A 23,001-nucleotide genomic window follows, 5' to 3' on the forward strand; every position below is an offset into this window, starting at 1 on the left:
TAGCTTCCACGATTAATTCCTTGAATGCTTCCCACTTAGAATTTACTGTTGGTAACATCATCAGTTGGTCCCACTGTATAGAATTTAAATACTGTCTCAGTCCATCGTAGTCGCCTTTACGAAAGCAATAACCCTTCCCTTTACCCCTGATGGTAGTTACCTCTTTGAGTAAATCCCACTTCAGCACACTGTGATCACTGCCACCTAGTGGTTCATTTATCTGCAGATTCTTAATGCATGAAGAATCACTACTGATAATCAAATCAAGAGTATTACTCCCTCTAGTTGCCTCCCGAACATGCTGATGTAGAAAACAATCATCCAATAAATCACAAAAGCCTTACTAGTGTGTGAGTGACCACCCCCCCAAATTCCAGTCAATATCTGGGAAATTAAAATCCCCCATTATAAGACTCTCTGATTTACTGGCCCACTCTATTTCCCTGTACAGTTTCTTGTTATACTAGCACACTCCTACTCTCAATTTTGATCTCCAAATGCTTATGTCACACCAAACTGACTCGACACTGCACATTCGAGCAATGTCGACTGGCTTCACTTGCTTGGATTTTATGTATTTCTTAACTAATAGCATAACCCCACCTCCCTTCCTATCCTGTCTATCCTTTCTGTAGACATTGTACTCCCCAAATTCAAGTTCTGCATTCCTTATATCTGTGTGACACCACGTCTCTGCAATCCCAACAATATCTGCCTTTGATGTTTTGAGCACTACCTCAAATTCATCAAATTTATTTACTAAACTCCTAGCATTGGTGTACACGCAAGTATACATGCAACTGTTCTTTTTCTTAGCTACCCCAACACAACCAATGTGTTTACTTGTACCCCAATGATTCCCAGCAGTCTCTGAAATATCCTGCATCTTATTTTCCAGACTGCTGCTCATTTCAATAGAAGCAGTGCAAGAATCACTTTCACCTCTGCCAGTGGCTACTGTTAATCTATTAGTCCTTGTATCCCCCCAATCTAGCAGTTTTCCAACCCACCTAACACTGCCTCGATAGTGTGTGAAAGTGTCTGCAATTCTGCCCAATTCTGGGGAGAATTGCGGACACTTTCAAATTCAACCCTAATTCACGGCTTTTTTTTCAACAGTGACCTGTACTTGTTAAGCTGTTAACTACTGAAGTTGTTAAGTACTTGTTAACTACTCAAGTTGTCTGTCCAACTCTCAAAATTAAGAGTGTGCATTTTCAACCATAGCAGTAAATGATTTTTTTTTAATGTAAACCCCAAACACGAGAGGTATTAGAACCTATAGTACTTAGTACCATGCTTGGGTTGGAGGTTGAGAAGATGAAAGAAGATATTTGTTGATATTGGACTTGAACGTCTGTAGACTGTAATTTTCAGGAAATACGTATGAAGGAAGGTTGCTCCAGAAAATGGCAGTTGAATGATTAAAGGAGTAAGATGAAAAGTTTGTTCTGTGAGTTTGAAGTTGGACAGTAAATGGATGTTGGCTTTTGGTTGCACTTGTTCGGACTGTTTTGAAAGAGAGGGCAGGAATTATAGAAGAAAATTCGGAAGAACAGTGCCCATGGAAGTATCTGTAGAAGAGGCATGCAGCAGAAACAGTATGTCTATGAGACAGCGAGTGGAGAGACTCTGTTAGAGATGAATCATTAATTAACTTAACTGCCCTCTTCTGAATGGAATCAAGAAGCCTGAGAAAGGTTTTGGGGACACCACCCCAGTCGTGGGAACAATATTCCATGGGAGGGCAGATTTGCAATTTGTACAGAGTGAACAGCTGTTTGGAAGAAAAGTAATGCCGAGAGCGAAAGAGAAAACCAAGTTTTTTAGAGGCAGAGGAAGCAATATTTGTAATGTGCTTGTGCCAAGGGAGATTAGAAGTCAGGGTAATCCCCAAAAGAGATATCATTTTTCCTAGAAATCGGAGTGTCACTAAAGATAAGCATAGAGCAGAAGAATCCTTTTTGCTAGATATAAGACAAAACTGAGTTTTAGAAGCACTGAAATCAACTAAGTTGTCTTTGCCCCACTGGAGAATTACCTGAAGATCGGAATTTAAGGAATTGGTAGCAAATTTTCGAAAAATTGAAGCTGATTGAGCAGGACAAGGTTTCTCAAAATGGAAAGTGGAATGCAATGTGCTATCATCAGCAAAACTATGGATAGAATTTCCAGTCAATGGAAGAAGGTCATTAATATACAAGAGGAAAAGAGTGGGGGAAAGAACTGAATCTTGGGGGACACCGGCATTAATGGAGAAGTTAGAAGACAGAGAGCCATCTACCATCACCCTCAGTGAGCGATCAGAGAGAAAACTGGATAACCAATTACAAAAAACAGATGGCAAACCATAAGATGAAAGTTTGTTTAGAAGACCTTTATGCCAAACACGATCGAAAGCCTTTGAGATATCAAGAGCAACTACTCGTGTTTCACCGAACCTTTCCATTGAATTAGTCCATAAATGGGTAACATAAGCCAGGATATCACCAGTGGATCGACACTGATGGAATACATACTGGCGATCGTTGATCAGATGGAAGGTTTCTAGGTAGTTTAAGAGTTTGCGGTTAATGGATTTCTCCATTACTTTAGAAAGAGTAGAAGTAATTGCAATGGGACGATAACTGGATGGAAGGGATTTGTCACCCTTTTTAGGAACTGGCTGGATATGAGCAAATTTCCAAGCAGAAGGAAAAACACCTTTGGAATAAGAAAGTGAAAAAAAGTCAGCAAAGAATAGGAGTAAGTTCAGGAGCACAGATTTTGAGAACAAGTGGAGAAATACCATTGGGACCTGGAGCTTTCTTAGCATCAAGATTCATCAAAATCCTCCTGACATCCTTTTGACAGAAGACCACAGGAGGCATTGAATGGAGGGAGGTTTTTTTTTTTATCAAGATCATTAATACAAGAGTTGGAAGAAAAATGGGATGCTAGCAGGTCACCAGATCACCTCCGCTCCCACCTCTGTCCAAACCAGATGGTTTGGACAGAGGTGGGAGCAGAGATGGGCAAAAGTTGCGGCCAATATCTTTGGCAAGAGACCAGAATGCTCAGCTACCATTAGGGCATGAAGCAAGTTTTCTACTCTTAAGCCTGTTCAAACTCTAGTTTGGACTGATTAATAACTGCTTTACAATTGTTGCAAGCTTTGGTGTAGGCAGAAAATGAAACTGAAGAATTAGAAACAAGCCAATTACGATATGCAACGTTGTTCTCTTGAAGAACCTTAGCACATTTATTGGAAAACCAAGGTTTAGATAAAGGACGAGATTTTAAAGTGGAATGTGGGATAAAGGATTCCATTCCTGCAAGAATAATTTCACTGACATGATCTGAGCAAACGTTGACATCAGAAATTTTGAAACAGTAATCCGGCCAAGGAAAAGAAATCTCGCAGGTCATCCCATTTTGCATTCTTGTAATGCCAAACAACACGAGGTTGGGAGTAGCATTGAGATAAAGGCTCCATTGGAGAAGAGACAATCACCAAGTTGTGATCTGAGGTGCCTAAAGGACCTCTCACTTCGACTGTGTACTTAGAAGGGTTGTTTGTGAGAAAAAGATCAAGTGTTTTGGCTGTATGGTTAGGATTGTCCGGTATTCTTGTAGGTAAATGAACAATCTGTGCAAGGTCGTTAGTAATTGCAAAAGCCTTGGTATCTCGACCAGCTGGGTCGGTGTGACTAGAAAACGGAATCCAGCTGGAGTTGTACACATGTACTGTGTGTTGTGACACATTACTCCCATCACTAGCATTCCAATTACTGGCAAGTTGTGCCACAGTCACCCTTCTGTTGCCACGTACCATCCAGGAGAGCCTTCACTCGCATCAATGAGCCATGGTCGTCGAACACCTCGCCGGCAGTTTATGGGTTCCCCCCTCCTTGGACCACTTTCGGTAGGTACTAACAATGGCTGACTGTGAGCATCCCACCATCCGTGCCATTTCAGATATGCTCGGACCCAGTCGTTTGGCCATTACAATTTGGCGTTTGTCAAACTCGCTCAAGTCTGCTGCCTTTCCCATCTGAAGAACAAGAGTAACACTGATTAACGGAGCTCAGTATCAGGTGTTTTTTATACCGCTTCCCGACCCGCACACACGCCGTAGTTCACCTGCAGTTGCTTCAATTTGCATAATGACTTGCTGGTCATAATGTTTTGGCTCATCTGTGTATATGCACATAATTTTGCTTTCAGCATATTGTGAATGTATTAAGTGCTAAACCCTGGGGGCTCACATCTGGTGAGTATGGGCTTGGCACACCCAGGGTCCTGAGCTGGATATCTTCATCATTCTTCTCTGTCTTGGTGATTTCCTTCAAGTTTTCTCTCTCTCTCTCTCAGGGTAACTTAGAAAATTTTTTTTTTTTTTTTTTGGCTGGTGCAGCATAAGCCTCAGGCTTCCTTGCACCATATAGCTAATAATAATAATAAAAAATATCTAGAGAAATCAAAAAAAAATCTCAAATGCGAAGTTTTTAACTTAAAATATAAAAAACAAACGGCCTCCATAGCCAAGTGGGCAGGAGCGGGAGTGCAGTAGCACACGCTCTTTGAGTAGACTGGGGTTCAAGCCCCTGACTGCTGAATACGGTCGATCTGCCAACCCGCACTGGACCAGCGTGGCAGATTATGGTCCATTTTCCCTCAGCATGAATTGTTGAGGAGGCTTCCATCCTGCAGTGGGTTGATAATGGCTGCACTTTACTTTTACTTTTACCAAAAACAAGTTTAAATAAAATCACAGAGGAAATTAAATATAAACTTTACAAACCACAGGGTGGTTTGTAAAGTTTATATTAATATACTCCTTCGGGGTCATAGATTGGACTAACACCGAGCTGGAGGATATCATGAGAAAGACAAGGACAATGATGACCAAGAGCCACCAACACCACCCGAAATCTTCTGTGGAGAGACTGACAATTGCCTGGAAAGAAGGAGGAAGGGGCCTGATAGACCTCATTGAGCAACAGAAGACAGCGATAGTTAACCTGAAGGATTACTTCGAGAAACACACAGCAGCACTCCAGCAGGCCACAAGGAAGATAGACAAGCAGTATACACCACTCAACCTAAGCGAGGAGCCCCCCCCCCAACCAGGAGGCACAAACGAAGCTAGAAAGATGGGCAGAGAAGACACTCCATGGCAGACACTATAATCATCTCCATCAAGATCACATAGATAAAACTGCTTCCAATGCATGGCTCACGAGTGGGACGCTCTTCCCCGAGACTGAAGGAAATCATGCTCGCCATCCAAGACCAGGTAATCAACACCAGGAACCACAGAACATACATCGCCAAGGAGCCCAGAGTGTTCAATGACACATGTCGACGATGCAACCCAGCCTCAGAAACGATCCAACACATCACTGCGGGATGCAAGGTGATCATCCAGACTGAATACACTCATAGATGTGACCAGATAGCCAGGATAATACATCAGAAGCTAGCAAGGAAATACCAGTTGATAGAAGAAAGTGTACCGTACTACAAGTACGAACGCCAGGCAGTACTATAGACCCCAACCTGTACTGGAACCACACCATAATAACAGATAGGACAATCTCGCACAGCAGACCAAACATAACCCTTGTGGACAAGAAGGAAAAGGCTATCTATCTGATTGACATAGCGGTACCCAACACTGGCAACCTGCAGAAAACCCATGGGGAAAAAATCAGGAAGTACACGAACCTAAGACAGGAGATCAAAGAGATGTGGCATACGCAACAAGTAACGAGCATCCCGATCATCATGTCAACTACAGGTATGGTGCCAAAGACCCTACATAATAGCCTAGCAGCAATAGGTCTGCCAGCGAACACCTACAAGGAACTCTGGAAAGTCGCAATCCTGAACACCTGTAGAATAGTCAGAGAGTTCCTCGACCAACAGTAACATCAGACATAACAACAACCACCCCGTGTACTTGGTAGCAATACCCGTTACGAGATGGAATCCCCAATCAGGGAGAAATAATATACATTTGTAAGAGCAATAATAATAATAATAACTGTGTTTATTATGCTCTTAACAAACTGCATTTAAATGCTTCTGACTTGACAGCCAAAAAAGGAATTTGGGTTGGAGCTGTTCTCGGATCTTTTTTTTATTTGAGGGAACTGTAACAGGAGAAAGCCACCTGAGAATGCTGAAAGACATTCCACTAATGCAGCTAAAATTCAATTTTCAGAATTGCATTTTTATGCAGGATGGAGCACCAGCTCACCATGCATAAATTATCTGCAAATCCTTAAACAAAATGTTCCCAGGAGTTCTACTGAATAGCCAGCGCTCTCCACGGATTTAACACCGTGTGGTTTGTAGGGATTCTTAAAGGATAAAGTGTTTAATAATACAGAATTGCTAAACATCTCATAAAATATAAGGTATCTACACATATAGTAATACAATGTTACTATATGGGTAGTAGCAGCCCGAGAAAAATATGCCAACTGTATGTTATCACACTCAGGGTAGTGCAGAATGAAAAGGGATTAGTGGTAACTGCATGGTTAGACAAAGTTCTCTGAACCGAGTAGACAAGCTGTCAGGACAGTTCATGGAGTTTTTGTCAATGATATACAGAAATTTTTCAGCAAGATAAGGAGGCGATTACCTGTTGTATATGGCAATAGTTAGGCTACACTACATACAGGTCTGGAGGCCTCATTTTAGAGGGCTTTTCTGTTACCAAGAAAGGCTTCAGTTCTGCAAATTGCAGTGTATGGAGATTAAGCACCTGTGAGGAGATCAGATTGATGTGCTTATGGTTTTGAATGGATTGAATAAGCTCAAAGCTGATGGTATTCTTTCTCTTGCTCAGACTACACACATGAGGGCCATAAATTCAAATTGAGGAAGGATGGTTGCAGGAGAGATGTGTGAAAATTTGTCTTCAGCTAGCAGGCTGATTAATATAAACTTCCATCTGGCATTGTGGAAATAGGTAGTTTGAATAAATTCAAGGAATAACTAGACAAACTAAGAGATATTCAAAAGTTCATGGCCCGAGCATGGAAGGGTAGTGGTATGGTATTAAAAACTAATGTCTGCATTTCATGCTTAACACATTCAATGCCTCTTGAATGCATATATGTGACTTCAGATTTTAATCCATTTGGAGGGGGAAACCGCTCTACATTTGGAACTTTTCTACCAATTTTACAAAAGAAAAATTGGATATTTTTGTCAAGCGACTTTCATTGGTAGTTAATTAATTCAGTCATAGTCAGAAGGGAGGCGCCTCCATAGCCAGGTGGGAAGGAACAGCAGTGCGTAGCATACGCTTCTTGATTAGAATGGGGTTCGAGCCCATCAACCACCAAATACGGAGGATGCGGAAAGGTCAGGGAATGACCACCGCACCGGAGCAATATGGCCTTAGTTGCTAATGCTCCTAAAAACAAATAACAACATAGTCAGAAGGAAGCCCAAAAATATTTCTGCTCTTTCCGATTCAGACTGGCACAATTCCATGGTGGTTTTCAAACCCAGGGTTTGAACTGCAGTCAGAAAATTAGCAGCAAAAGTATTAACCAATACTTCATATTCAAATTTATTTACTGTGTTGCTAGCATTATTATATAATGCAAGTATATGTGCCTGCTTGTGCTCTTAGCACCCTAATGGGGTCCATATAATTGCTTGTCCCACTAGAACTCGATCTTCCCCCTTGCTTTTAGGTGATTGGTTGTCCAGTTGGAAGCACTAAAAGAGTAAATTTTGCTTCGCTCATGGCTGTTATTAATCCATTAGTTTGTATCATTCCTCCCCCCAACTAGCAGTTTTCTAGCTCACCTAATACTGCATTGATGGCATAAGAAAATATTCTTGCATCTCTTCTATTTAAGTGTATCCAATCCCTGCAAAAACAGTCCTTCCTGTTAAAAAGTACAGGCCACAGTCAATACACATGTTAATTGTATTTAGCAGTCACAGGCTTGAACCCCAGTCCTCTCAAAGAGCTTGTGCTCCAGACCACACGGATAGGTAATTTCATATAAGGTATATGCACAAGCCACATATGAATCAAAAGGGGTCCCAGAGTGAAAAGTTAGAGCAACTGAGATGAGTAGAGGTTAAGGCAAATTTCTGGGGCTCATGGCTGTTATTAATCCATTAGTTTGTATCATTCCGCCCCCTCAACCAGCAGTTTTCTAGCCCACCTAATACTGCATTGATGGCATAAGAAAATATTCTTGCATCTCTTCTATTTAAGTTTATCCAATTCCTGCAAAAACAGTCCTTCCTGTTAAAAAGTACAGGCCACAGTCAATACACATGTTAATCGTATTTAGCAGTCACAGGCTTGAACGTCCACTCAAAGAGCACGTGCTATTGCACTCGTGCTCCTGACCACACGGATAGGTAATATCATATAAGATATATGCACAAGTACCACATATGAATCAAAAGGGGTCCCAGAGTGAAAAGTTAGAGCAACTGAGATGAGTAGAGGTTAAGGCAAATTTCTGGGATCTTTATATCTTTTTGCAGCTAAATTTATTATATTAATTTGACCGTTCATAATGCATTTAGTATATAAAGTATGTGTATGTAGGGGGGAGAGAAACCTTGTACAGTCAGTCCTTGTATAACACGCATTTACAACACAAAGTTTTTAATTATATTTAGCTGCTTTATTGACTTAATTGTTAGATTAAATTATTTTCTATAAGTAGCTTATAGACCTAGTCAAGCTCCATGGTTTATTTTGAATTTAGATAGTGCGATTTGGAAAGTATATAATACCTTGTACCTTGTCTGTAGATTTACAATTCGTAACTTGCCGCCATTGTTATACGATATGTGTACACCAAACTACATAGCGTAAGGTTTAATGGAAAACTAGATAGCGAGTACAGCAGTATCAATTAATCAGTAAAATTTATTAATCTTATTAAATTTCATCATCAACTGAATTGTACTTTTTTAACTAAATAAATATAGCAACCTAGTTTTTACAAACATAACATCATAAATTAACACGGAATAAGGAAGTCATATAACGTAACTCAGAGATAGTATTCGATACTGAAATATATATACAGTGGATTAGGTTATTTGGGCCACCAGTTAATCGGGGCAGCCGTTTATTTGGTAAATCTTAAAAAACAGAACCCAATTGAGAAAATAGTCAGGGTTTACTTCGCTTAATTGGGAAAAATGCCGTTTAATTGGGGCAGGAGACCGCAGCACTGGAGATTACCCTACGATTGTCTCCGACCGTACCACGTAGTTTGGTCGGATTTCTGTAGTCACAACCATAAAACAATTAGCAGTCACCTGTTTATTGGGCTTTTCTGTTAGTGCAATCTATCATAAACGGATAGTAAACTTGATCTTACTGAATTTGCGATAATACTGACAGCTGGAATTCTGTGGGTTATTATGGTAAAATGTGTTTACACTTCCATGGAATCTTTAATCATATAAAAAAAATAATTTTCAGAATCTTCTCTTCATTCCTATTTTTAAAGCTTTGTAACTCATTACTCCGTTCTCACTTGCGTATGTTGTGTTACCTGCAATTTGTGTGTGCTGTGTTTTTTGTTATTGATTGCTTATCTTTTTACTGTTTTAAATTTTAACCCCACCCACAAATGTCAGTGAACAGAAATGTCAACTAGTTTAGTTAGTATGTACACATTACAGTACGTATTAATTATCACATATATTCTTCCGAATTTCATATATCATTTAATTTTTTCATTGGTAAGGTAATAAAGGATAAATTTGTACTTAATATATCTTTAATTTTATAGCCTGTGGATAATATTCCTCCTATTTTCGCTAATTAGAATTGCTGTTTAATAGAATTAAAATTTAATTCAAAGCGTGATCACAATGACCGATGCTTACTACACATCGTACAGTGAACGGTACTTTACTATGGTGAGTTCGTCGTAACGTGATTTGATTGTACAGTGAACTAATTGTAAGGGGGGGGGGATACATTGTATTTTTAACTATTTACGTGAAATTTCGGATAATTGGGGCAGCCGCTTAATCGGGCCAAAAGGCACTAGTCCCTATGTGTCCCAAATAACCGGAATTGACTATATTTGTATATATAGTGTTATAACTGCATTGGGATATAAGTTAAGGGTTATATTTTGAATTGGAATTTTATTGAACTTGAATAGAAATCATGACTCAGACCAGAGCAGCAAAGCAAAAGGCTCAAACTAATGGAAGTGCTGTGGCTCAGAGGAGAACCGACGGGGGGCGGTCGTCCTCAGAATCAGTTTACTGAAATGCACTGCTTGTTTGATATTTGTGGAGCAATCAGTAATGGGACATGATATTGCCAAGGGGAATGTCTTTGTGTGTGCACGATGCAAAGAGTGTGAGGAAATCAGGTGCCAACTCAGCATTTGTTATGGGCTTATATGAGAGCTTGAAGGACAGGGTGGATGCCCTCAAAGGATTTAAATTGAGAAGCCCATCAAGCTCTCAGCTGCCCACATCAACACTAGAGCTTGCACTTGAACATCACGCAACACAGCGGCAACCCACAAGGTAGAATGCGCTGGTCCCAAAGGAACTAGTTGTTGTAGATGACTCTATTGTCAGGGAAACGGGGAACATATTGTGCAAAAGAGAAAGATGGAACAGGACCAGGGTATGTCTGCCAGGGGCAAAAGCTGATGATGTTGTAGAGCAGATATCATCTTTTAAGGGCACACAGGGTGATATTGTTGTACACGTTGGCACTAATGATATTAAGAGTAGGAGACCAGTGGAATTACTTAACGAGTACAAGTCAATGCTGAAAAAAAGCCATGAGTTAGGGTTGAATTTGAAAGTGTCTGAAATTCTGTCCAGACACGATAGGAGTATATGATGAGAGTTTTGTCGATTAATTCAGCCCTGGAGAGATTGTGCAAGGCTCAAGAGGTAGAATTTTTCTCAGTCTGGTCTGTGCTTGTTAACAGGGGAGACTTTTTCTACAGGGATGGGATACATCCTACAGGGATTAACAGAGGAGACTTTTTCTACAGGTGGGTCAGAAAACTGCTAGCTTGGGGGGATACATGGACTAATAGATTAACAATAGCTGCTGGCAGAGGTGAAAGTGATTCTTGCACTGCTTCTATTGAAATGCAATTGAGCAGCAGCCTGGAAAGCAAGGCAATGGAGATTTCCAGGACTGCTGGAAGTCATAGTGGAAAAAGTAAATACATGGGCTGTGTTAGGGTAACTAAGAGTAGAAACAGGTGCATGTATACTTGCAAGTATACCAATGCTAGGAGTATAGTTAATAAATTCGATGAGCTTTAAGTGCTAGTCAAGACATCAAAGGCAGATATTGTTGCAATATCAGAGACGTGGTGTCACACAGACATAAGCAGTGCAGAATTGGAATTTGGGGAGTACAATATGTACAGAAAGGATAGACAGGGCAGGAAGGGAGGAGGGGTTATGCTGTTAGTTAAGAAACATATAAAATCTAAGGAAGTGCACCCAACTGATGTTGGTGGACAATGCAATGTTGAGCCTGTTTGGTGTGATATTAAGCACTGGGAAAGGAAAAATGAGAGTATCTATCACAACAGATTCAGAGAGAAAAAGAAAAGCAATATCAATAGACACAGGTGGACTGGGTCAAATTTGTAACGGCCTCATACTAGCGTTTATGGTCAAAATCACACCGGCCTCCATTGTCTTCTGGCCTCCGGCCCACTGGGGTTTCCGCGGTAAGGCTCATGGACAGTCTGCCTCTGTCGATAGAGAAAAAATATGAAATTATGAAGTGGTTTGAGTGAAATGAAAGAACATGTGATATTGCATGTGTTACAGGCCTAAATGAGGCAATGCGGAGAATTAGAAATGCAGAGAAAATAAAAACAACTTTCATAGCAGGAACAACATACATTAGATCAAGACACAAAGAATTGGAAGAGATGGAACGGCTGTCATCTGTTTGGATAGAAGATCAAACAAAAAACAAGTTTGCTTACGATAGAAGCAAAAGCATTAGCAATATTTTATTACGTAATAGTCGTTGTTGCTATTTGGTTTTTAGGAGCATTAGCAACTAAGGCCATATTTCTCCGGGATATGCAGTGGTCATTCCCTGACCTTTCCGCATCCTCCGTATTTGGTGGTGATGGGCTCGAACCCCGGTCTAATCAAGAAGCGTGTGCTACGCACTGCTGCTCCTTCCCACCTGGCTACGGAGGCGTATAATAGTCATAATAAAATACATATTTTATTACAATTATTTATTGTGTTTGGTAATGTTTTGGTTACAAATGTGCGTTCAATCTTGGGTGGTCAGCACCTAACCCTATTTTCCTCAGAGCCTGTAATTTATATTGCACGAGGGTTTCTAGAAACACAACTATTGTGCTATATGAGGACTGACTGTATAAATTAATGAAATTTTTGGATACAGCAGACTCAAAGAAGAAGCTCCTTGACATAACATGGCCTCAACAATGCCCTCTGCATATACATCACTCAGACTTCCTCCAGTCACTATGCTGGCAGAGTAGAGATAATGAGATTACAGGTGACCCCCCCCCCGCTTAACGCTGATAATTTGTTCCAGAAAAACAGAGCGCTAAGCGAGCACCGCATTCCCATAAGGTAACATATGTATTTGTGAGTTGCAGTCGGTGCCATAGGATATTTCCAAATCAACAATAAACGGTAGTGAAAAGATGCACAAATGTCAGTCAAAATATTTAATATTCAAATATTTGTACATAATTAAACATTCTGCATCACATACGTATATAATTATGTGGTAACTACTTACGTATCAAAATTAAACTTAAAATTCCAATTAAAATCATGAATTTAATTGATCTAAATTGATTTAATTTAATTGATAAATTTAATCATGAAAAATGTGTCGATTTTGGGTTGAACTTTGGCCCTCTTCCAAATAAACTAAAAGGGGTATTAATTTTAAATTCCCCGCAGCGTTACCACCCAACAATAAAGTCAACCGATCCTTCGCTGCTTTGAAACCTGGCATGTTTTTTTCTTCTTTCAATATGAAACTTCTTTTAGGCATTCGTTTCCACAAAAGTCCAGCTTCATCTATGTTAAAAACTTGTTGAGAAGTATAACACATAATACCCCTCTTCAATAATTTTAACAAGTTTTTTTTTTAAAGTTTCGGCTCCTTGATCTGCACTTGCGGCTTCTCCCTGGATTTTAAATCTATTCAACCAGCTCTTACTAGTTTTAAATGGTTCCACATTTTTTTTTTTTTTTTTTTAGGTGAGTTTTCTTCAGATCATTATATTGGCTAATCTCTCTCTCTCTTTTTTTTTTTTTTATAATATTTAACTTAACTGAATTCTGAATTGGATATTATCTTCAATAAAATTAGTTAAAGTCTTTCCATTTCAATCCTAATAGCCAGCCTAGCCCTAGTTGCTTGCAGTGGAACAGCTATATTTCCTGCTGCTAAAATTAATTCTTTATTATTTTTTTATAATTGTTCTTACAGTTAAACTTGCAAGTCCTAAATTATGGCACACATCCGCTTGTCTTTGACCGGAATCGATTCGCTTCAAAATGTCTAATTTAATTTTCAAATTCAGTCATTTTCTTACATTTATAGTCTTCATACTGCACCCAGACGTTGTTGCTTTTTCATTCTTATCGGCCATTATTAACTCTTCGAAAATGTAACTGCGTTGGTTGCATTAATTATGATACAATGTTCAAGTAAACTGTCCGTTACGCACAATGTCTAATACTGTACTGAGCGATGACTAGACTTCGGATAAATGCATGTAACACAAATATTACAAGCAATATACTTGATCATTTTTTAAAATGTTGATCTCGGAACTACGTAACAAGTCACTGTACTGCAATTAAATTAGCATGCGAGAAAATTTCACTGAGTGTGGGAAAATTTCTCAAGTCGGCGTGGGAAACGTTTTAATGCTGTTTTGTTATTCATTTTCAAGCTATCGACTCCATCAAATGAAACGATTTTGTTAAATATGCAATCTGTAAAAGAGTGTTATAGTGATCTGTGACAGGGTTATAGTCAGATACGGGTTATAATATATGAACAGCGTTATAGCGAATCAGCGTAAAGCGAACCGCGTTATAGCGGGAGCCTGCTGTATACACTTACTGATCTGGTTGCTTCCTCGAGAGTTACCAAGAGAGTTCAGTCCTCATAGTATCTAACCAGACAGGCAAATAATGTTTTAGAGCTGTACCTCTGGGATGTAAGAAATAGTGGACCATGCCATGATGTCCCTCATAACACACAACTCATGCTACATGATGGGGATTGCTAGAACTTTACTCTAGAGACTTAACATAGGTTTCCCCACACGAAGACTCCAATAAGCAAAGTGGTGGTTTTGCATTGGATGATGTGAATTGTCTACCTCCTAGTAGTGCCTGGTAACACAGAGGGATGACATTCCTCTTTGTGTGATGTCAATACCACACCCTTGCTTATGCTGGTTCACACATGCGTGATCACTTCCACTTGTTAGGCACAGTTGCCTACTTTGCACCTGGTTGGTACACCAAGTAAAAGGTAGGAAATACTGATTAATAACAGTCTCAATAAGGTGAAGGTGAAAGCAGAGGATTTGGTTGTTGCAAAATGATTGGACTTTGCCAAAATGTGATCTGCTTGACTCAAGAAAAAAAAAAAAAAATGTTCTTTTTTATACTCTGGCATGACCACCAGGTCAGTGGCGTTTACAATAAATCAATCAATACATATGATCGTATTTAGCGTATCAAGTCACGGGCTTGAACCCTGGTCCACTCAAACAGCATGTGCTACTGCACTCGTGCTCCTGACCACTCGGCTACGTCAAGCCTAAAGGGATCTGAATATCATTTCCATCACAGTTTTAGATTTTTCAGATAGCTCATCAAACCTGGAAGAATGTTTACAACAGTTTCAGGGATCAACCTGCACTTTTCTTTGCCCACTTCAAGATTATCAAAAAGACTCTTTCCCCCCATTTGAAATTCATATTAATTTCTTTAATTCCATTTTAGTACTTGAGAGTGTCACAGACATTCTCTCAAATATGCCAAGCTGTGCTTGCTACCTAGAAGTCTAAAATGCTGATGCAACTAATATTCGGGTGATACTCCAGTCAAGTGGACTTAATTTCGGCAAAGTCCAGTCAATCTGTGTCAGCCAAATCCTCTGTTTGCACCTTCACGATGGTGGGACTGTGAGTAACCCTGTGTATAACCCCATGTGCAAGTGCTGAAATACGGCACCTAGCACAACACTGTGGGTGACCACCCAGGTGCAAACCAACATAAGCGGGGTTCGTGTGGCACCCACACCACACGGAGGAATGTTGCCATTCTGTGTTACCAGGAAATGACTCTCATCAACAGGTGCAATACCACCAATTTGCTTATTGGAGGTTTGAGTGGTGTAACTAATGTTCAGTTTCCCCCCACCATCTCGGTGCCTCAGTAGCCAAGTGGGCAGGAACAGCAGTGCGTAGCACACGCTCCTTGATTAGACCGGGGTTCGAGCCCATGACCACCAAATACGGAGGATGCGGAAAGGTCAGGGAATAACCACCACATATCCCCGGAGCAATATGGCCTTAGTTGCTAATGCTCCTAAAAATCCAAATAACAAACAACAACAACAAACAAACATCCCCGATTTCTTCTATCACGCAGTATGATTAACGTCTTTGAGGATATCATGGCAAGATCCAATCTTCCTTACATTTCGAGGGTACAGCTCTAAAATGGTGTTCGTAGGCTGGCTGCTAGATAATACACCAGACCGAACCTATTGGTAACTTTCTAGGAGGTTCCAGATCAGCTAGTGTATAATCTCGCTGCCTCTTCTCTGCCAGATAGTGACTGGGAATCTGAGTATTGTGTATGTGGAGACATTATCAGGACCACGTTATGTCAAGGAGCTGGGTATATTTTTACGTGTATGCTATATCCAAAAATTTCATTACTTCATACAGCGTGTTTCCACCCACACCTTTTCTTACTACTGAATACACCACAAATTGTCAAACTAAGACAGAAAACTGATCTATGAAAAGATCTAAACCTCTCAAACACTTCCTCGTTCATTTCACAAATACAGTATATGTGATCTCAGTTGTAATCTCAATGATGTCAACTTCCGTGAGGATTCTGGTCCTTGAGATTGTAACAGACAAGCTGTACTTGCTACCTGGGAGTTTAAAACACTGATTGAACTGATATTTGGGTGATATTCAAGTCAAGTGGACCCAATTTCGGTGAAGTCTGGATGGTCTGTGACAGCCAAATCCTCTGCTTGAACATTCACGATGGTGGGACTGTTAGTAATCCTGGGTATAACCTCCATGCACAAGCACACTGTGGGTGACCACCAAGGTGTGAACCAACGTAAGCAGTTGTTGAGGTGTGGCGCCCACACCACATGGAGGAATGCCGCCCCTCTGTGTTACCAGGCAATATTAGGTGGTAGTTGACTCTTATCAACCGGTGCAATACCATCACTCTGCTTATTGGAGGCTTGAAGTGGTGGAACCCATGTTTAGACTCCTGAGCTCAGTTCCGGTCAACCCTTCCCCATCTCTTCCATCATGCAGTATGACTGATGACTTTTGAGGTTATGATGAACATCATGACGAGATCCAATCTTCCTTACATTTCGACGGTACAGCTCTAAAACGGTGTTCGAAGGTCGGCCGTTAGTTAGCACACAGGACCGAGCCTATTGGTAACTCTTTAAGAGGTTTCCAGATCAGGTAGTGTATAATCCTGCTACCTCTACTCTGCCAGATAGTGACTGGAGGGAGTCCAAGTTGTGTGTGTGTGCAGGGGGCATTGTCGAGGCCACGTTATGTCAAGGATCAGGGTATATTCTTAATATGTGTACACAATATCCAAAAATTTCATTATTTCATACATCATGTCCCCTCCTCTCCACTTTTTCTTACTATTGAATACACCATGAATTGTCAAAGTAATAGACCAAGCTTATCTACAAAAAGATCTAAACCTCCAAAACACTTCTTAGTTCATTTCACAAATATACCTGCTCTCAGTTCTAATCTCAACGATGTCCATTTCCACTTGCAGTCTGCCAAACCCCATGTACTTTTTCTGACAGAATCTCAGTTATCGGTTGATTCAACTATTGCTCATCTCAGTTGCCCAAATTATTCGCTGTATGATTCCTTTCGTCTCAAAAGTGGTACTTGTGCACATGTCCGTTCCGATGTTCCCTGTCAGAGACTTGGTAGTTTGGAATCTTCTCTTTTCGATCTTCTCTGGCTTAAAATCTCTCTACCCCATTGTGTCAAATTCATCTGTTGTCTCTACCGTTCTCCTAACTCCACTAATCACTTGGAGCTCTTTGACTTCTCTTTAAAACTTGACTTTCTCCAGTCCAACTTTCCTAACAGTGCGGTAATTTTCTTTGGTGATTTTAATGTTCACAACTCCAGCTGGCTTCCGTTTTCTAGTCACACCGATCCAGCTGGTCGAGATGCTGAGGCTTTTGCAATTACTAACAACCTTGCACAGATAATTCATTTACCTACAAGGATACCGGACAATCCTAACCATACAGCTAACACGCTTGATCTTTTTCTCACGAGCAACCCTTCTAAGTACACGGTCGAAGTGAGTGATCCTTTAGGCACTTCAGATCACAACTTGGTGATTGTCTTATCTCCAATGGAGCAATTATCTCATGGCTATTCCCAACCTCATATTGTCTGGCATTACAAGAATGCAAAATGGGATGACCTGTGAGATTTCTTTTTTTCTTTTCTTTGGTTGGATTACTGTTTCAAAACTTCTGATGTTAACGTTTGCTCATATTATATCAGTGAAATTATTCTTGTAGGAATGGAATCCTTTAATAGACCTTGGTTTTCTAATAAATGTGCTAAGGCTGTTCAAGAGAAGAAGGTTGCATATCGTAATTGGCTTGGTTCCAATTCTTCAGTTTCATTTTCTGTCTACACCAAAGCTCCCAACAATTGTAAAATAGTTATTAATCGGTACAAACTAGATTTTGAACAGGCTAAGAGTAGAAAACTTGCTTCTTGCCCTAATGGTAGCCGAGCATTCTGGTCTCTTGCCAAAGTTGGCTGCAACTTTTGCCCATCTCTGCTCCCACCTCTGTCAAAACCAGATGGCTCTGTTGTCACTTCAGTCAAGGATAAAGCTGACCAGCTAGCACCCCATTTTTCTTCCTACTCCTGTATTAATGATTTTGGTAAAACACCTCCCACCACCCAGAAATACCATCAGGTTCTTGTTCTCAAAACCTGTGCTCCTGAACTTACTCCTGTTCTTTGCCGCCTTTTTTCACTTTCTTATTCCAAAGGAAATTTGCTTATATCCGGCCAATTGCTAAAAAGGGTGACAAATCCCTCCCATCCAATTATCGTCCTATTGCAATTACTTCAACTCTTTCTAAAGTAATGGAGAAATCAATTAACCACCAACTCTTAAACTACCTAGAAACCTTCCGTCTCATCAACGATCGCCAGTATGGATTCCATCAGTGTCAATCCACTGGTGATATTCAGGCTTACGTTACTCATTTAGGGGCAAATTCAATGGAAAAGTTTGGGAAACACAAGCAGTTGCTCTTGACATCTCAAAGGCTTCAGATAGTGTTTGGCATAAAGGTCTTCTAAACAAGCTTCCATCTTATGGTTTTCCAACTGTTTTCTGTAATTGGTTATCCAGTTTTCTCTCTGATCGCTCACTGAGGGTGACGGTAGTTGGCTCTCTGTCTTCTAACTTCTCCACTAATGCCGGTGTCCCCAAAGGTTCAGTTCTTGCCCCCACTCTTTTCCTCTTGTATATTAATGACCTTCTTCCACTGACTGGAAATTCCATCCATAATTTTGCCGATGATAGCACATTGCATTTCACTTTCCATTTTGAGAAACCTTGCCCTGCTCAATCAGCTTCAACTTCTCAAATATCCGCTACTAATTCCTTGAATGCCGATCTCCAGGTAATTCTCCAGTGGGGAAAAGACAACCTAGTTAATTTCAATCCTTCTAAAACTCAGTCTTGTCTTATATCTCGCAAAAAGGATTCTTCTGCTCCTATGCTTATCTTTGGTGACACTCCAATTTCTAGGCAAAATGATATATCTCTTTTGGGGATTAACCTGACTTCTAATCTCTCTTGGCACCAGCACATTACAAATATTGCTTCCTTTGCATGTAAAAAACTTGGTTTTCTCTTTCGCTCTCAGCTTTACTTTTCTTCCAAACAGCTGTTCACTCTGTACAAATCACAAATCTGCCCTCCCATGGAATATTGTTCCCACATCTTCGGCGGTGCCCCCAAAACCTCTCTCAGGCTTTTAGATTCCATTCAGAAGAGGGCAGTTACGTTAATTAATGACTCCTCTCTAACAGGGTCTCTCCACTCGCTGTCTCATAGATGTACTGTTTCTGTTGCATGCCTTTTCTACAGATACTTCCATATGCACTGTTCTTTTGAACTGGCTTCTATAATTCCCGCTCTCTCTTTCAAAACAGTCCAAACACGTGCTGCCACCAGCCAACATCCATTTACTGTCCAACTTCAAACTCACAGAACCAACTTTTCATCTTCCTTATTTATTCATTCAACTGCCGTTTTCTGGAACAACCTTCCTTTGTACGTATTTCCTGAAAATTACAGTCTACAGAAGTTCGTCTTCTCAACCTCCAACCCAAGCATGGTACTGAGTATTATAGGTTCTAATACCTCTCTTGTTTGTTGTATTCATAAAAAAAAAAAAAAAACCTTCTACTTGCAGTCTGCCAGACCGACCCCATGCACTTTTTCTGACAGAATCTCAGTTATCAGTTGATTCAATCACTACTCATCTCAGTTGTCTAAATTATTCGCTATATGATTCCTTTCACTTCAAAGGTGGTAGTTATGTATATCCCCATTCTGATATTTCCTGTCAGAACTTTGGTAATTTGGAATCTCCTCTTTTTTGATCTCTAAAATCTCTCCAGCACAATCTGTCAAATTTATCTGTTGCCTCTATCGTTCTCAAAACTCCATTAATCACTTGGAACTCTTTGACTTCCTCTCTTTGAAAACTGACTTTTTTTCCAGTCCAACTTTCCTAATAGTGAGATAATATTTTGGGTGATTTTAATGTACACAACACCAGATGGCTTCCATTTTCTAGTCACATGGACACAGCTATTCAAGAAGCTGAATCTTTTGATCTGTGTGAGATCAATTACTAATGATATCACACAGATTGTTCATTTACCTACCAGAATACTAGACAATCCTAATCATACAGCCAACACAACTGATATTTTTCTCACAAACAACTCTTCTAAGTACACTGAGGTGAGTGATCCTCTAGGCACATCAGATCACAAATTGGTGATGGCTTCTCCAATGGAGCCTTTCTCTCATGATCATTCCCAACCTAGTGTTGTTTGGTATTACAAGAAAGCAAAATGGGATGATCAGTAAGATTTGTTTTCTTCTTTTCCTTGGTCGGATTACTGTTTCAAACCTTCTGATGTTCATTAGCTCACATCGTGTCAGTGAAATTATTCTTGTAGGGATGAAATCCTTTATTCCATACTCCACCTTAAAATCTCATCCTTTATTTAAACCTTGGTTTTCCAATATATGTGCTAAGGCTGTTTAAGAGAAGAAAGTTGAATATTGCAATTGGCTTGTTTCCATATCTTCAGTTTCATTTTCTGCCTACACCAATGCTTGCAACACTTGTAATGCAGTTATTAATCAGTCCAAACTAAATTTCCAACAAGTTAAAAGTGGAAAACTTGCTCCTTGTCTCCAAATGGTAGCTGAGCATTCTGGTCTCTTGCCAAAGCTACTGGCAACAACTTTGCCCATATCTGTTCCCACCTCTGTCAAAACCAGATGGTTCTATTGCCACTTCAGCCAAAGGTAAAGCTGACCTGCTAGCATCCTACTCTTCTTCCAACTCATATATTAATGATCTTGGTAAGCCACCTCCCACCATTTGCAGTATGTTCCATTCAATGCTTCCTGTGGTCTTCCATCAAAAGGATGTCAGAAGGATTACCGGGGATTACCAAAATCACACCGGCCTCTGGCCGGTGTGATTTTGGCCATAAACACTAGTATGAGGCCACTACAAATTTTCCCGGGTAAGAATTTTTGACCCACTCCGCCTCTGTTTATCGATATTGCTTTTCTTTTTCTCTCTGAATCTGTAGTGTCTTCACCAGGACACTTCATTTTCACACCTTTTAAGTATTTTACTCATTTTTAAGGAATAAAGCACAATTACAAAATGAGGAGGCACACTTGATATACATAAACAAAGCTGCACGCATATTGTTTGTTGTTTGATTTTTAGGAGCATTAGCAACTAAGGCCATATTGCTCCGGGATATGCAGTGATCATTCCCTGACCTTTCTGCATCCTCCGTATTTTGGGTGACGGGCTGAAACCCCAGTGTAATCAAGAAGCGGGTGCTACGCACTGCTGCTCCTTCCCACCTGGCTACAGAGGCGCCGCTACACGTGTGTAGCGGCGCCTCTGTAGCCAGGTGGGAAGGAGCAGCAGTGTAGCCAGGTGGGAAGGAGCAGCAGTGTAGCCAGGTGGGAAGGAGCAGCAGTGTAGCCAGGTGGGAAGGAGCAACTGAATAAACAACACCATAAACGCAGAGACACACTATGAACACCTCACTAGCTCGCATTTTACTAAAGCACATTTCTGGGGGTTATTACCATAAAACAATAAAAGCAATTTCCAGTTGCGTTCCTGTTGGTGGAATCTGCTATAAACTGGCAGAAAACTCGATCTAATTGCATTTGCAGTAATACCGATAGCTGGAATTGTGTGGGTTTTTACGTTATTACGGTGAAACGTGTTTTCCCTTCACTGATATAAAAAACATAAATACATTTTCAGAATCTTCTCTTCATTCCTATTGTGTTGCGTTCAGTAGGGATGATTCCGCGTTCGACTGCCATTTCTTGTAAACACAAAGGCGAATCATGCATAAGCAAATTCGGTTCGTGTTATATATGATATCGTTCCCCTATTTATAAATCGTGTATGATCAAATTCGTGTAGTGTAAACACGTGTTATACGAGGACTGACTGTACTTGGATTTTAGGAAAGCTTTTCATACTGTTGCAAATTAGCATTAGCATTAGTAGAGGCAAACGATGCATGAAAGCAAGCTTATGCAGCATCAGCCAAAAAAAATAAAAAAACACCCAATCCCATTTCACCTCTCCATTCATTTCAAATACCTGTACAGCTCAGCCTTAAATTTATTTAGGCTATCAACTTCCACAATGAAAGATGGAAGTCTGTTCCACCAATCAACTACCCGCTGGCTAAAGGCAAACTTCTGCACATCTATCCTCCAACTCTCTTTCCTCAATTTGAATTTATGCTCTCTCAGGTGATTATTCTGAGCAAGAGGAAGAATCCCATCATCATTGGGCATGCTCAAACCATACACCTCAAAGGTGCCTAGTCTCCAGACACTGTAATCTGCAAAACTTAAGTCTTCCTTCGTAAGAGCAACCCTTCGTTCCATTCACTAATCTTATTGCCCTTCTCTGTACTCGTTCCAACAGCTCAACATCCTTCTTAAAATGAGGCCTCTAGCCCTGTATACAGTACTCAAATGGAAGACAACTGTACAAATTGGAGCAGTATGGCATTAAGTGCAAGTCGCTGCTACGGATAAAGGGATGGTTGAGTAGGAGAAGACAGAGAGTGGTAATCAATGGACACTGCTCTTCGTGGAGTCTCGCAGGGTACAGTGTTGGGCCCACTGTTGTTTCATATATTTATCGATGATATTGATGAAAATATATCAGGCTTAATGTCCAAGTTTGTAGATGATACAAAGGTTGGCAGGGTTGTAAGTGACAGTACGTTACTGCAACAGGATCTAGAAAAGTTGGGGAAAATGGGCTGAGAGGTGGCAACTGAAGTTTAATTTTAACAAATGCGAAGTACTGCATATGGGTAGCAGTAACTC

General features: G+C 40.4%; 1 protein-coding gene across 1 annotated transcript in view; it reads right to left on the reverse strand.

Annotated features, from left to right (window-relative positions):
- The window catches only part of lmgA (anaphase promoting complex subunit lemming A), a 41,570-nt gene that overhangs the window by 7,612 nt on the left and 10,957 nt on the right, over nucleotides 1–23,001 (reverse strand). The window lies entirely within an intron of this gene.

The sequence above is a fragment of the Mastigoproctus giganteus genome, chromosome 3, assembly GCF_048544385.1.
Source record: "Mastigoproctus giganteus isolate SK-2022 chromosome 3, ASM4854438v1, whole genome shotgun sequence".
NCBI classification, from domain to species: domain Eukaryota; kingdom Metazoa; phylum Arthropoda; class Arachnida; order Uropygi; family Thelyphonidae; genus Mastigoproctus; species Mastigoproctus giganteus.